At 58.9% G+C, this 14,073-nt stretch overlaps 1 protein-coding gene across 6 annotated transcripts in view; it reads right to left on the bottom strand.

Annotated features, from left to right (window-relative positions):
• Positions 1 to 14,073, bottom strand: part of ZMIZ1 (zinc finger MIZ-type containing 1) — a 234,010-nt gene that overhangs the window by 137,519 nt on the left and 82,418 nt on the right. For 3 of the 6 annotated variants that reach the window (XM_035022764.1, XM_035022774.1, XM_035022726.1), the window contains exon 3: positions 7,875 to 7,954. The exons of 1 other annotated variant lie outside the window; for it this stretch is intronic. The gene's annotated coding sequence lies outside the window, so the exon portion shown is untranslated. The remainder of the gene's footprint in view (positions 1 to 7,874; positions 7,955 to 14,073) is intronic. 2 more of the 6 variants (XM_035022735.1, XM_035022744.1) reach the window with 1 other exon arrangement.

Below are 14,073 nucleotides of genomic sequence, written 5' to 3'. Positions count from 1 at the left end.
GTCCCTGTCCTGATACGGCCCCATTTCTTCCCACGAGCTGCAGAGGCTGGTGTAGGGTTCAGGCTCCGGTGGGGCCATCCATCCCAGACAGAGGGCCCAAGGAGAGGTGTGGTGGGTGGCCAGGCACTGTCCAGAGACCAGTCTCTAAGCCGAGAATTCTGGGTTCCAGCACTGCACCTCACTTCTCCCTGGGTGACCTAGCAAGTCATTTTCCACCCAGGGCCTCAGTTTCCCCATCTATAAAAGGAAGGGGCGCCACAGGGCCGCCCTCCAGTTCTGACACTCCAGGCTTCCATGTATGCTAACTAATAAAGCTCCAGTGCCTCTCAGAGGAGCCAGATGACCTCGCTCCAAACTGCCTCCCTTGGCCGGCTCCATGTTAGTGGTCCTTCTCAGCTTCCAGAAGAGATTTCAGATCTGAGTGGACTCAGTAGATGCCTGATGATCTAAAGGCCTCCTGGAAGGCCCACGGGAACCGCCACTCAGTGGCACATCGCGCCCAGGAAATAGTGTTTCTGTCCCTGGGGCTCTGGGGCTGGCAGGCGGCTGATGACCCAAGTGCTCTGTGGCCAGAAGGAATGGGGCTGCAACCCAGAGGTCTGCCTCAGGGATCCTGGCAGAAAGGACCCCCAGGGAATGTCTTTCTGACTAGCACGGACTTAGAAGAGCAGGAAGAGCCCGGAACCCCTGGTGTATTCGTGAGAAAACTCAGCCCCAGGGATGGACAGCTTTGTCCCAGTTCAATCAGTGAGGCTATGACACCGTCCAGGGCCCAACCTCTAGGCCAGCTCCCCGTTACAGGCCTCAGTGTGTCCCAGACTGGCCTGATCATGGGGCACTTGTTACAAATTCAGAGCCCTGGGTCCCAGACCCACAGAAGCAGACTTCAAGAGAGAGGCCTGAGAATCTGCATTTGAACCAGTGCCCCTGGTGACACTGGCACTTTGGGGAAGTACCGTGTCTCCTCCATCTTGAAGTACCATCCTGAAAGTTTCCATGGGAGAGCTCCTGAGAGCACCTGGGAGGCCAGTATCCCTGGGGAAGGAAGTATCTGGGTACCAGACTCGATGTCAACCTCGGGCAGATGTTCCAGTGCTGAGGGGTGGGAGGCAGCTCCCTGAGGGCATCCATCCTCCGTTTCCAGAGAAGACTGGTGCCACCCAGCTATTCTGCCTATCTGCCCCATGGCACCCCTTGCAGGCAGGCTTCTCCCCGTTTATAGATTTTCCTCACCTATAACCTAACAGAGGGCATCAGAGATGTAGTAACTTGTCCAGACTCACCCAGTTGATAGGTAGTAGAGCAAGGTCTTGAACCCTGAACCATCTGTTCCTGAAACCCATGCTTTAACCACATGTCACACTGCACCCCTGCCCACACTGAAATTCACATGCATGCACAAACCTTTATGTGAGGTGGTGAGCTCTCCAGCGGTGGAGGTGTGCAAGCAGCAGCGAGAGGAGCTCCCGGCAGGCATGGGATGACCCTGACCAGCCCTCCTGTAGTTATGACTGGGGACAGGCTAAGCTGGCTAAAGGATGCAAGGGTTTTTATTGTGTTTCTTCCACAAGCAGAGAAAAATGCTTTGGATTATTTACAGGTTTTAGTTCATCAAAGTTCTCCTGACTCAACCCTTGGCCACCCTAGAGCTGCTGGGCAGAGGGTGGCCGGGAACCTCAGCTGAGAGGGCCTTTGTTGGGGACAGAGATGGTGGGGGCATAGGGGGCGCTGGCTCCCCAGGCGGTGGTAAGGACGGGTGTCTGGGGGCTGGCCCCCCAGGTGGTGACAAGGACAAGGGTCTAGGGGCTGGCTGTGGTGGGGAGTCTGGCTCGGGGTGGGGCTGAGAGAGAGCTCACCAGGGGCCACCCAGTGAGAACTGTCCCGCACTAGGCTGTCTCACCGGCCAACCAGAGTGTGGGCCAGACGGAGGGGGCAGCAGGGGAGCATCCCACGGGGCTTATGAAGCAGAGATGCTCCCACAGGCTCCAAAAGAGGCCCCCAAAGAGCCTCAGGGAAGCAGTGGAGGGTCCCAAACAGCTGTGAGGCAAGATGTGTTGCTTCCCAAACCGGAACTGAACAAGGGGAGAAGCACTTAACAGGAAAGACAGATGTGAGGGAAAAGCTTTCACAGATTCCCATTAACCAGACTGGGGGGCCTGGGGCTAGTGCTCCCCAGTCAGCTCTCTGGGAGTTATGTGGTCCCCATGACCCCAGGGCTTCTCTTCTGGGGCAGTTTGCCCAGTAGCCCCGGCAGACGGACACCTGCAGGGCCCCACTGAGGTCACTGTCTCCTTCCTGTGCCCCCACTGGCCACAGCCCAGACCTGAGACACCTCACACTAGACCCGATGCCCAGGGAGCTGGGGCTGAAAGGACAAACATGTAGCAGGCAGCATACAACACATCTGCCACAGAGAGCCTACGCACAGCCTCAGAATCCTTCTTAACACAGCCCAGCCCGTCCACAAAGAACCGGCGAACCGGGTAAGATCTCCTTGCCATCCGCAGAGGGAGCCGAGGGCACACAGGCTGAGCGCCCGCTGCCTTGCTTGTTCAGCACAGGCACGCCAGGAACTGGGCCCGGGACACGGTTCGGTCTGCCCTGAGCCCTCGAGACACTCCCGGTCCAGCCGGACAGCCAGCAGGTGGCTGGCTTGGGGGGGCAGACACGAGGAAAAGCCAAGGGCGCGTGGGGCTGAAGGGGGAGACAGATGGGTCTCACTGGGCCAGCTCAGCCCACACAAGCTCTGCAGCCCCCAGCGGGCGGGAGGAGGTAGCCCCTCTGAGGGCAGTGGCTCCAGCCGGGGGGAGGACAAGCCCAGCACCTGAACCTTCCAACACTTCCTGCCATGATGCCTGACCAGAGGCAGACAAGGTCCGACTGTCAGAGGGGGAGGCCGCAAAGTGCAGCCGGAGGCGGCTGCGGGTACTAAAGGCAAAAATTGGCTCCCGAGGGGCTATTCTGCTGCTTGTGCGCTCCTGAGGGGTCCCTCCAGGCTGGCAGGGGCGGGGCCAGGCTCTGGGGAGACAACGCCCTCCTCCCCCTCCCGCAGCCAGCCCCACCCCAGGCATCTCCCCACCCTGTGGGAATCCTCCGGGTTCCCAGGAACACACACTTTGGGCCCTTCTGCTGTTCAGACTGCAGCCTGGGTGGTGTGGGAGGGAGGGGAGGACAGGGGTATCCTCTCTTCCTGGGAGGAGCTGGGTGCTCTCACCCCCTGAACCCCAGTGTTCTAGGCTGCATGCTGTGTCTGGAGTGATGAGGGGCAGCGCTGATCCCCATAAGGCACAGCCTGTGATTGTCCCCTTAGTCTAGGGCTGTTTGGGGATTAGGTAGGGAAGCACCAGGAACACTGGAACCTACTGTGAGGGGAATGGAACTCATAACATGTTCCCTCCATTCCTCTTGAGGTCTGGTTGCCTAGGTACTGGCCACAGTCCTGCCTGCCTCAGTTTACCTTTATAACCAGTGTGGCATGCCCCTGTCCTATTTTGAACGGCAGGATGGTGGCAGCCTGGCCTACAGAGAAGGCGCTCACTCTGCTGACTCTCATCTGCAAGATTTCCTTCCTCAGCCTCAGTTTCCCCTCCTACAAATGAGGAAACCACTCGTGGCAACTGAACACGAGTCTGCATGTGGTGTGGGTATTAAATAACCACCAGGTTTCAAAGGAAAACAGAGTGTAAACGAGCCAGTATGTCATCCTTCTGATACATAATCAAGACAAAAGAAAAGACGAGGTGGTAGGCCGTTTGGCGAGCACTCTGAAGGGCCTAAGAGCATAAAGAGGGTTTCGAGTTCAGAAGAGTTCAGGGAGGAAATGACCAGGGCCTCTGGGGAGTGGAGGCCGTGGGGCCCGGGGGGGCAGGAGGCCACGTCTGACCTTGCGGAGGAAGCAGGCTTGAGGAAGCCTCCAAAAGGTTCAGGCCACGCAGCAACAAGGGTGGAGGGCTCTCAAGGCAGAAGGAAGTGCAGGAGCAAAGGTGTGGCCGTGGGGACGTGTGACGAAGATGGGGAGGGGGTGGCGCAGTGAAGCTGGCAGACAGCTGGGGTGTGATGGGGCCATGCGAGGAGGCGGGGGCAGATGGTGGTGGATTCCGACGCCAGGCGGGGTCCGCAGGTGCTCCCAAGAAGACTGACTGGCCAGGGATGGGGACCGAGGGAGCTCCCAGAGGACGTCCAGAGGAATGGAGGCACCTGGCCACCAGAACACACCGGCCTACTCCGCCGGCCCCGGAGACCCTCCAGCCCGTGGTTCTCTGGGAGTTCACCCTCCGCTTCCTTCTCCCCTCCGGAGAGGACAGCTTATTCCTTCCTGAGCATACATGGGCTCCCGCCAGGCAGCCAGCTCCTGGACACCTCACTTCTAATTATAGCTGGAGTTTTATGAGCGCTGGAGGGAAATGCCATGTTCCAAGTGCCCCTGTTAGTGGCCACAGGCCCCCTCTCGCTTCCCTGCTTTCGCCTGTGGCCAAGGCCCATGTGCCCAGGACAGCACAGGGTGGCACGGTGGGGCCTTGGGGATGGGCCACACACAGTGCGCTGCCCCCAAGGCTGGGAGTGGGGGGCACTGGCTCAGATCCCTCCAAAGAGCAGGGTGGGAGGGAACTGGGCGCTGCCAGAGCTGGAAGAACAAGGCCAAGGGCAGCAGGTTGGAAGCCCAGGAATTCTCAGGTCTGCTCGGTCCTGGGGACGAGAGAGGTGATGACACAGAGCAGATGTCTGCGGGGACTCCTGGCTAGGGGTGCCTCTGAGGGTAAGGAGAGCAGACGTGAGAAGGTCCTGGGCTCAGAAAGGAATTCCAGAGGGAGCTCCAGGGGGAGCTGTGGATGTGACTGGACAGGGAGAAAGTGGGTGAGCTAAGGAGGCAGAGCGGGACTGCCCATGTGAGAAGACAGGGGAGCTGGGCAGGAGAGAGGCACATGCACAGAGAGAACCATCTAGAAAGAGACAAAGATCACACACACACACACCCCTCCTTACCCCCAGAGGGAATAAGCACCAAAGCGTAGGTGTCCTGCAGGGCCACCACTCCCCTTCTCAGCGGCCTCCTCCAGCCCTTCCCAGGGGACCTCTGGGAAGGGGCTCCCCTGTCTGCTGGTCCAGCCTCCCCTGTGTCCACCCTGGAGAACCTCATGTTCTCTCTCAAACTCAGGAATGCTCTGAGCGCCAGCCCCCCCACCCCCCACCCCGGCCCAGTCTGCCACCTGAGTGCCCTGTGCAGTCCCAGCTCGCATACTTTTGGTGATGAGGAACCCACTACCCACCCAGAAGGCAACTAAAAAAAAAAAAAAAAAAAATCTCCAGACAGCTCAGACTCTTGGAAAGTTGAACCCAAGGATGCCAGGGAGACAGCGTGGTTGCCACTGAGGGGCCTGAGCTCTGCCAACCAGAGTCTGCTGGGCAAGAGTGTCCTTTCATCAGGAGTTTGCAAAACGGCAGAGCTGGCCCCTCACTCGGGCTGTCATTCGGAATTATAACAAAACTAGAGAAACAATGTCCTAGAGCCAGTACCATCTCCTCGACTGTGATAGCTAATGAGGACCAAGAAAATCATTCATTCATTCACTCCCTCACTCAGTTAATAAAATATCAGCTGGGCAACAACCCTGTGCCGGGTGCCAGGATGCAGGGGTGAACAAATCATTTAATCTTCTTTTCTAGTCTGACACCTGCCCTTCACCCATTTTACAGGTGGCAAAGCTGAGTCCAAGGAGAGGCAGTGCCTTGCTCCAAGTGGCCCAAGGAGCGGCGGGCGAGGGGCAGAGCTCACACATGCTGCTGCAGGCTCTGAGCATCTGTCAGCCCCAGGAGAAAAGGGAGGGGCAGCCTGGCCGCCCCCCCACCCCCCACCATTTCTAGGACACTGAGGTATTGATTACCACCCTTGCCTTGGAGTGGTTTTCTTTCCTTTTCTTTTTCCATCAAGGCTTTCTAGTCTTCCTTCTCTCCTTTTTTTCTTTTTAAAGACTAAACTCCAAGCCTCTCATATGATTAATTACCAACTGCCTAATGCTCTGCCACTGGCAATTTCTGGAAAGGGAATGAATTACCTTGAAAAACACCCGAGAAGAGAACCCACCGTGAAGGAGAGTTTCAGAGGTTACCCCACAATTAGCAGTGGGTTCCCCTAGCCTTATCGAGTTGCTGGCAGGCCCTCTGGGGAGGGGCAACTGCCAGACTTCGGGGGCCACCCTCTGGCTTCGGAGGGCAGCCAGGCTTAGAGGGCCGGGCAAAGGCGCCAGGCAGAAAGGGGGGTGGGTTCCTGAGCACCCACCTCGGGCCTGCCAGTGGCTCAGCCCCCGGTCTCTACGGCATCGTGGACCACTTAATTCCACGGTTCAAATCCCCATGCCACTACTTAACAGCTCTATGGGTTTCTTAACCACTTTGAGCCTCTGGAGAACGAGGCACACTAAACACACCTTCTCACGGGATTACTGCGGGGAGAAATATGTATTTAAGCAGCGTAGTGCCTGGTACGCAGTAGACTCTTACTAAGCTCTAACATTTAAAAATATTTCAGGCTTCCAAGCACCCCCATAATGGCCTTCTCAGCAGTGTTGGTATAATTATCCTCATTTTCAGATGAGAATACTGGCTTCACTCGCACAGGAGTGAAAGGACCAGCCCAAGGTCATGAGCTGAGAGCAGGGAGCTGGGATCTCCTGCCGCCCTGCTCCCTGGTTCCAGAGCCCGACGGTAGTGTGGAGCATCCCAGGCCTCGCCCGGCCCTGTGTCTGGGCACCTGGGAGCACAAGGGGCCTCAGGAGAGGAGCTGAGGGCAGCAGGGAGATGACTGGGCGAGGCCTCATGCCAGACCAAAGACTCTGCCTCCCCTGACTGGGCCCCAGAGCCTTGGGACAAAGGGCCCTGGCCCAAGTCAGCACTTTTGTGAAGGCCTCTCATCTCTGGGTTGGGAGCCGCAGAGTAAAGAGGGATTACACAGGTCACCCTCTGACACGGCGCCAAGTGTGATCAACCCTGAAATGCCACTCTGTGATGAGACACGCCGGCGTCCAGGCCAGCGCAGGGCCGGGAGGCTCAACCCCAGGACCTTCTGGCTCCAGCTACTCTCAGGAGCTCCCTGGGGAGCCCCAAGACTCTCATTATGGTGCACGACCAGTTTGTGTCCATTCTGGCATTGACGTGTGCTCAGGGAGGAGGGGCTGGTGGGAACCGAGGTGTCCGGAAAGAAGGAAGGGTCCCCGCATCCTGGACAAGAATGCTGACCTAGCCTCCTGCACGCATAACTGGTACCAGGTGTGCAGGTGCACCTGGGGGGCAGGTGCTGTGAACCCCTCCCTCTTCTGCACACGGGGAAATCGAGGCCCCGAGAAACCGCACAGGGTCATGGTGGGCAAGTGGCAGAGCCAGGGTTTGAGCGCAGTCACTCTGACTCCAGAGCCCAGAGATCTGTGTGTGCGCTTGGGTGTGTTTGTGGCAGAGAAGGGGGCAGGCAGTCACAACTCCCAGCAAACAGGCCTCTCTGCTCACCCAGGCCTCCTCCTGCGTGGCCGCCATGTTGCTCAGCAGATGGGGCCCATGCGCCACGAGATTGCGTGGTACAGACAGAGCTGCGGGGTCAAGGCTGGGGACACCAAACCTGCCCCCCTGCCTGGCTGCATTCCCCCACCCCCTGCCCTGGCAGCCACTCCAGAGAAAGGTCAGGCCTTAGAGGCCTCTGGGGGCCCTTCCGGGGGCTGAGGAGGTCTAAGCCAGGGTGGCTGCACCCCATGCCACCCATGAGGATGGAGGCCCAGGCAGAGGTGCAGGATGCCAGGGCCAGCACCCACTCCCCACTCAGGACATGCCTACCCCTTCTCCAAGCATCCGGGCCAAGCCTGCCCCCACGAGCCCAGCTGCACACCTACCTCAGTGACCCGCGAACCACCAGCGTCCCACGTCTGGTCTGCAGTGCTCAGCCCCTCCGCCTCACTCCAGTTCCATCCTGCTGCAATAGGAAGGGGTGGTCAGAGGGGCACTTCACTGCAGGGCCTGGAACTGACTGGGCCGCCACTGCCCACCCACCCACCTACTGGAAAGTTTACTGCCAGCAAAACCCAGTCATCCCCATTTGACAGACAATCAGAGGGACTGAGAGGACGAGGTGCACAAGGATGGGGTGCCCTGACTCAGCAGCCCCCCAACACCCCACATCAGCCAGTTACCACCTATGTGGATATGCTCCTGGCTTCACCTGTCAAACTGACAAGTGGATCACAATCCCTCTCAGGGTTTCTAGGAGCATCTGAGGACATACGGTGATGGAAGCACTCGGCATTCACTCATTTGCTCAAGAAACCCTGAACAACCACCCTGAGCTGTGAATAGGATGGTGGCTCCTGTCCTTGCGGGGATTGTGATAATTAGACACTACATAACTAGAAGAGGCATCTGCCAGAAAGAACGAGTTACAGGCGCTACACAACACAGAGACTCAAGGTTCAGGGAGCCTCTCTGGGGAAGTAAAGTTGAAGGATGAGCCAGAGAGAGGCAGACCAAGATGCATGGAACAGCATTCCAGGCAGAGGGAACACTATATGAGAAGACTTGAAAACAGGGAAAAAAGCCTGGATTCAGGGGGAGGAGTTGAGAGTGGGTGGGTGGTAGGGGAGGTGAGGGAAGAAGAGGTGGGGCGAGTGGGGGTCAAGTGGATGGCCAATCACTGGGAGGTGGACAGGAGCCCCAGGAGGGTCTGAACAGCTGAGGGACATGACCCTAGTTCTGGTTTGAGAAGATCCTGTGGCTGCGGGCTGAGAAGGGCTCGGGAGGGACAGGAGGAGGCAGCGAGACCGGTGTGGAGTCTGTTCCAGGGGTCCAGGCTGGAGATGGGGGGGCTCGTAGCAGAGGGGCCAGCAGGCAGAGTGGCCAGAACTGCTGGTGCACGGGGCTCGGGGAGACGACAGAGCGAGGGAGAACCCCTGCCCCCCACTGTTGCTGCGGCATGACTGCCCTCACGGGGTGGGGAGGGGTCCCGCTCGCCCACCTCCTCAAGGGCCACCAGCACTCCTCGCTCTGCTCTGCTCCCCGTAGGGATCGCGGACGACCCGACCCCGAGGCCCGGCAGGTGGGTTTCTCTGGAGCCCTGGCTACAAGGCATGGGCCCCTGAGCCTCACATTCGAGTCCCAGCGACGGGGGCGCCTCACTGGGTGGCTCCAGACAATTGCCATACTTCTCCGGGGCTGTGCGTCCTCTAAGAAATGGGAAACCTGACTGTGGGCCGAGTGCCTCTCGGGGTGAGCCCCGTGGCTGACAGAGGAAGGAGGAGCGTGCGGGCCACGTGAATCGTGGGCTCCCACACATGCCAGGGGGCCGTCGGGAGGCCTCGGACCCGGCAGCCGGCAGGCACACCCGGGAAGACAAGCGTGGGCTGTGGCTGTTTCCAGTCTGGGTTTCACCCCTCTTACCAAGTATGTGGCTTTGGGTAAGTTTCTTAAACCTCTTTGTGCCTCAGTTTTCTCATCTGCGGGATGGGAACCTCCCTCAAATCGTTGTAGGAACTGTAGAAGGGAGCACACACGAGTGCTGGATACGCAGGCAGCGTTCCGGGTAGGTCAGCTGGGGCAGCGATGACCTTGCAGGGGCTGGTGCTGGGCTCCAGAGCATTAGGCCCCTAAGCCCCAAGCTCCCAAGGCCAGGGCTGGCCTCCCTGGCCCAGCAGGGAAAGACAATGTCTCTCCACCCCGACCCTTCGGCTCTGGCAACCCCCTAACCACTTGACACGGGAACACAAACAGCCCTGGTATTCACGGACTCCGGCTCTCCCATTTCCCAGAGGAGGGATCTGAGGCCTGAAGAGGGGCCGTGACCACCCCCATTGCAGGCTCACGCAGCAAGTCAGTGGCTGGGGCAGAACTGGAATCAGCGCCCTGCTTCTCCACCACCCACAGCTCAGGCCTTTCCCAAAGGCGAGCTGGCCTGCAGACCCGCTGACAGAGAGAAAATCATGACTTTGGCAGCTGAGATCGAAGCCAGAGCTGGAAAGCCCTCGCTCACCCCGTGAGCCGCGTCCAGGCCCCAAGGAATGACACCCGCCCGTCCTGCCTCTCAGGGGCGCTCCAGCTCACAGCATACACGCGCGTGCCCTCAGGCCCACAGGCTCTTTGTTGGGCTTGGGCAAAGGGGCACACAGACCAGAGAGGGGAAGAGACGTATCCAAGGTCACACAGCAAGTCCACAGATAGGTTGGGGGCTGCACCAGGATATAAACTCAGGCCCTGGCTGGGAAATGACCCCCCTTCCCTGTGAGTCTGGTAAAGAGACAGGACTAGGGAGCCTGCCTTTATTGAGTCCATATTGGGGTTCTGCCTGGGATATTTCTTTAACCTTTGGTAAATGTTATGAGGCAGAAACTAAACTGGCACCCCCAATTTACACATGATGCCCAGAGAGGTTCTATAACTTCCTGAGATCACACAGGTAACAAGGAGCTAATAAGTAACAAGAACACAGCCATGACATGTGTGGCAGGCCGTCTGCCGCACCCATGCTCGGCCCGTTCCCAGAGGACCAGCTCAGAGACAGTGCTGGGCACCCGGGCTCCCCAGCCGTGGTGATGGGCACTGTTCACAGAGGCATGGAAGAGCTGTGAACATGGAGCTGATATCATCCCCGCTGCCCCAGCCCCAGGGCCCCTGAGGTGAAGCTCACAGTCTGTGTAGGTTTGGCACCCTGGAGACCAGGGGGAGAAGGAGGGAGATGGACCAGGTGTCACCGGGCCTGCTCCCAGCCTGACCACCACCAGAAACAACACAGATCCACCGCAGGGAAATGTTCTCTGCTTCAAAGGCACTTGGTGCCATGCAGCAGGGCAGGGCATGGACTGAACCTCAGGGCTGAGGGGGGGGGGCTCGCCCAGTGGCCCCACGGGGTGGGAACCCCATTGCCCAGAGGGCTCTCCTGGTATCCTTAGCTCAGGACTCTCACTCCAGGGGCGGGGAGGGGGGTGAGGACCTGGCCAAGGGGCAGCCTCTGACTACAAAGGCTACAAGGGCAGAGAGGGGCGTGCATTCTCGTTGCCTGTCTGAAGCTCCCAGGGGCAGGGCAGGGCAGGAACGGCTGCCCATTCTGCAGAGCAGGAAACTGAGCTCTGAGGGAGGATAGGATTGCCAGAGGTCTCACAGCTGGAGAGTGGCAACTCTGGGTCTGGGAACATGGCCAAGGTCACCGTGGGGTGGGGAGCGTCCCAGGACCCAGATACATTCTCCCAAACACACCCACCTGCCCATCCCTTCCTCCTGCAGGGATGCCGTGGCCCTGGGTGTTGGCTTGAGGGGAGGCACCAGGCCAAGCTGACTGGGGCTGGCCCAGAGAGATGCAGGGCTGATCGGGGCTCGCTGGAGGACAGAGGGGTCTGCGCCACGGGGCATCCAGGATGACAGGCATCCTGCCGGCTCTGTGTCTGCGGCTCCAGGCCTGTGGCTAAATGACTGGTTGTTCTCTACAGCTGCCCAAGGCTCAGAACCCACATTCTGGGCTGGAGCCCTGGTCCTGTCCTCGGTGGTGAGGTCAAGGACGAGGGTGGGCAGAGCGGGATTGGAATCCTTGCTTTGCCCTTTAATGTTGGGTGACCTTGGGCAAGTCACTCAGCATCTCTAAATCCTCATCTCCTTTCTGAACAGGGACTAGTGGCCCCTCCAGCTATTCGCCCACCAGCCCACCACGGGCAGGCTGACCTTGTAGAGCCCTGCGTTGGCCAGAGCACTGACTTACCCACAGGCTACCCGGGGGAGGGGGGCAGACTGCCCAGTGTGGTCTGTGGGCAGGTGGCCATCCGGACAGCGTCTCCGTCTCCGGGCCCGAGTTCAGAGTCCCTGTCACATGCTGCTAAGCATGCTCTGGTGGCTGGGAGGGCTTAAGACAAAATGGGTGTGTGGGTCCAGGTGCCACATACGAAAGAGCAGGTCAGGGAATGATGGCTGTTAAAGTCTGAAGGAGGGGGCAATTCCTCAAGGTCATAAGTGGCCAAGTTGGGACCGAAACACGGTCACATGGGACCCACCCAAACTGGGCCTATCCTGTGCCCACTGGCTGAGCTGCCCTGAGCCGGCTCCCGTGGCGCTGGCCTTTCCCACAGGGGCTGTTCTTATTCCCATTTTACAGATGGACCAAACTGTGCCTGGTCCTACGGGCCAGGGGCCCTGTCTCAGGCCCTGCACAGGCAGGGGGTGGCCTCAGACCCAGCTCCCAGGCTCACTGGGGAGAAACGGCTTCGCCCCCACTCGAGATCCACCCAGGAAAGCATCTCCTTAGGCGACCCTAGGAACAGGCCCCTCGCCCTCCCCTGGCGGATGGTACCGGCTCTGGGAGCTAGGCAAATATTTACTGCGCTGGTTTATCCAAACCAGGCTGGCCGCCCCGCCTCCCACATTCCTGGAATACAAGTTCGCTGACCTCATCAAGCTGGGGGGTTGGGGGAGAGGAAGCCAGACCATGGGGAAGGGCCAGACTGAGGGTCCTGGGCCTCGGTAAAAGCCGTGGAAACTGGGGGCCTGCTGGCCAGGAGGAAAAAGGGCAGTTTCGAACTGTTCCTCTGACCAAACCCTGACCAGGGGAGGCCCCAGGCAGATCTTGTAGCACAGGACTGGGCCAGAGCACAGACCTAGCCACAGGCCCACCGGGGGAGGGGCCTGGACTACCCCAGCGCCCCCTCTGAGCCTGCAGTTGAGGGCTCCAGCACCAGGCCTCCAGCTCCTCACCCCTGCTGCCAGTCACCCGCCCCAACACACGCACATGCACACCTGTTGGACCTGTGGAGTGAGAAACTCAGCCTGCCATAAACACGCAGATTCTCCAGTCTGCTAGGCTCCCCCCCTTTTTTAAAGATTTCATTTATTTATTTGAGAGACAGACAGTGAGCGAGAGAGAGAGCAGGAAGGAGGGGGAGGCTGATGCAGAGGGAGAAGCAGACTCCCCCGCTGAGCAGGGAGCCCTATGTGGGGCTCGATCCTGGGACTCTAGGATCATGACCTGAGCCAAAGGCAGACGCTTCACCGACTGAGCCACCCAGGTGCCCCTGTTAGGGCCCTTCCTCAGCAACCCAGAAGCCCTGGCTGCCCCACTCCATCCTCACCATAATCCTGTCACCAGGGAGCCCTAAGGTCCAGCTTATAGCTGAGGAAATGCTCAGCAGAGACCAGAGGTCACGAAGCTGAAAATGGTAGATAACGGGCACTGTCTCGCCCCAACCATACTTTCAACATCTCTGCCTGTCGGAACCCCTTCCTTCGATGCCCAGTGGATCACCTCTACCATGCTGCCCTCCCTGATCGTCCCCCAAGTGATCGTTCCATTCCTGAACTTCCAGACATTTTGATGCTGTTTCTTTCCTTCTCCTTGCATAATTAAAATCCAGTGCCTGGTCATCTCTTTGGTTGTGAGACCCTTGTCCACTCACTCCAGGTATAGCAGAATTGAGCCCGGAGGCTCGGGGGGCCCGAGTGCTCAGGGTTAACGCTGAAATCCTGAGGCTTTTCACCAAAGAGCAGTAGCTGCAGGTGTCCTTAAGGAACAGATAAGAAAGCAGACCTAGTAAGTGGTTGTTTGGGGTCTGGGGAACTCCTGAGTAGGGCTATCCGAGAATCCCGAACTACCTTAGTTTCAATAATCCTGTCTGTCTTCGCTTCCTCTGAGAGTATTCCGAGCTGTTCTGACAGCCTGCCCACATCCAGGCCCAGGGAAGCCCAGCCCAAGCCCCTGGGCTTCCCGCCTCCTTCTCTCCAGTGTGGAATCTTGGCAAGTAGTGGTGGGGAAGGGCAGGCCAGTGTCATCACTAACCGGCAGGGACTCAGGCATGAAGTGTAGGCCTGGCAAGTCTGCTGCGGGCCCCTGACGGATGCCTCCAGGTGGGGACAGCTCTGGTGCCAGGAGCCCAGAGCAAACCTGGGGACACGTTCCGGCACTGGGGGGGGACCCAAAGAGCAGAAACTGGAGAACGGGAGGGCTCCCAGAACTGCCCTCTCCACCCTCATAACATCTGAGACTGGTTTCCCCTTAATGAAAATGGAGAAATGACTTCGGAGGGTTGCTCCTTCATTCCATCAATCCATCCATTCATCTCTCCATCCATC

This window comes from Mirounga leonina, unplaced genomic scaffold (assembly GCF_011800145.1).
Source record: "Mirounga leonina isolate KUSES-001 unplaced genomic scaffold, KU_Mleo_1.0 Mir_114, whole genome shotgun sequence".
Classification (NCBI taxonomy): Eukaryota; Metazoa; Chordata; class Mammalia; order Carnivora; family Phocidae; genus Mirounga; species Mirounga leonina.
Note: the sequence above shows the minus strand (reverse complement) of the source record. Positions and strands in the feature narration are given on the sequence as shown.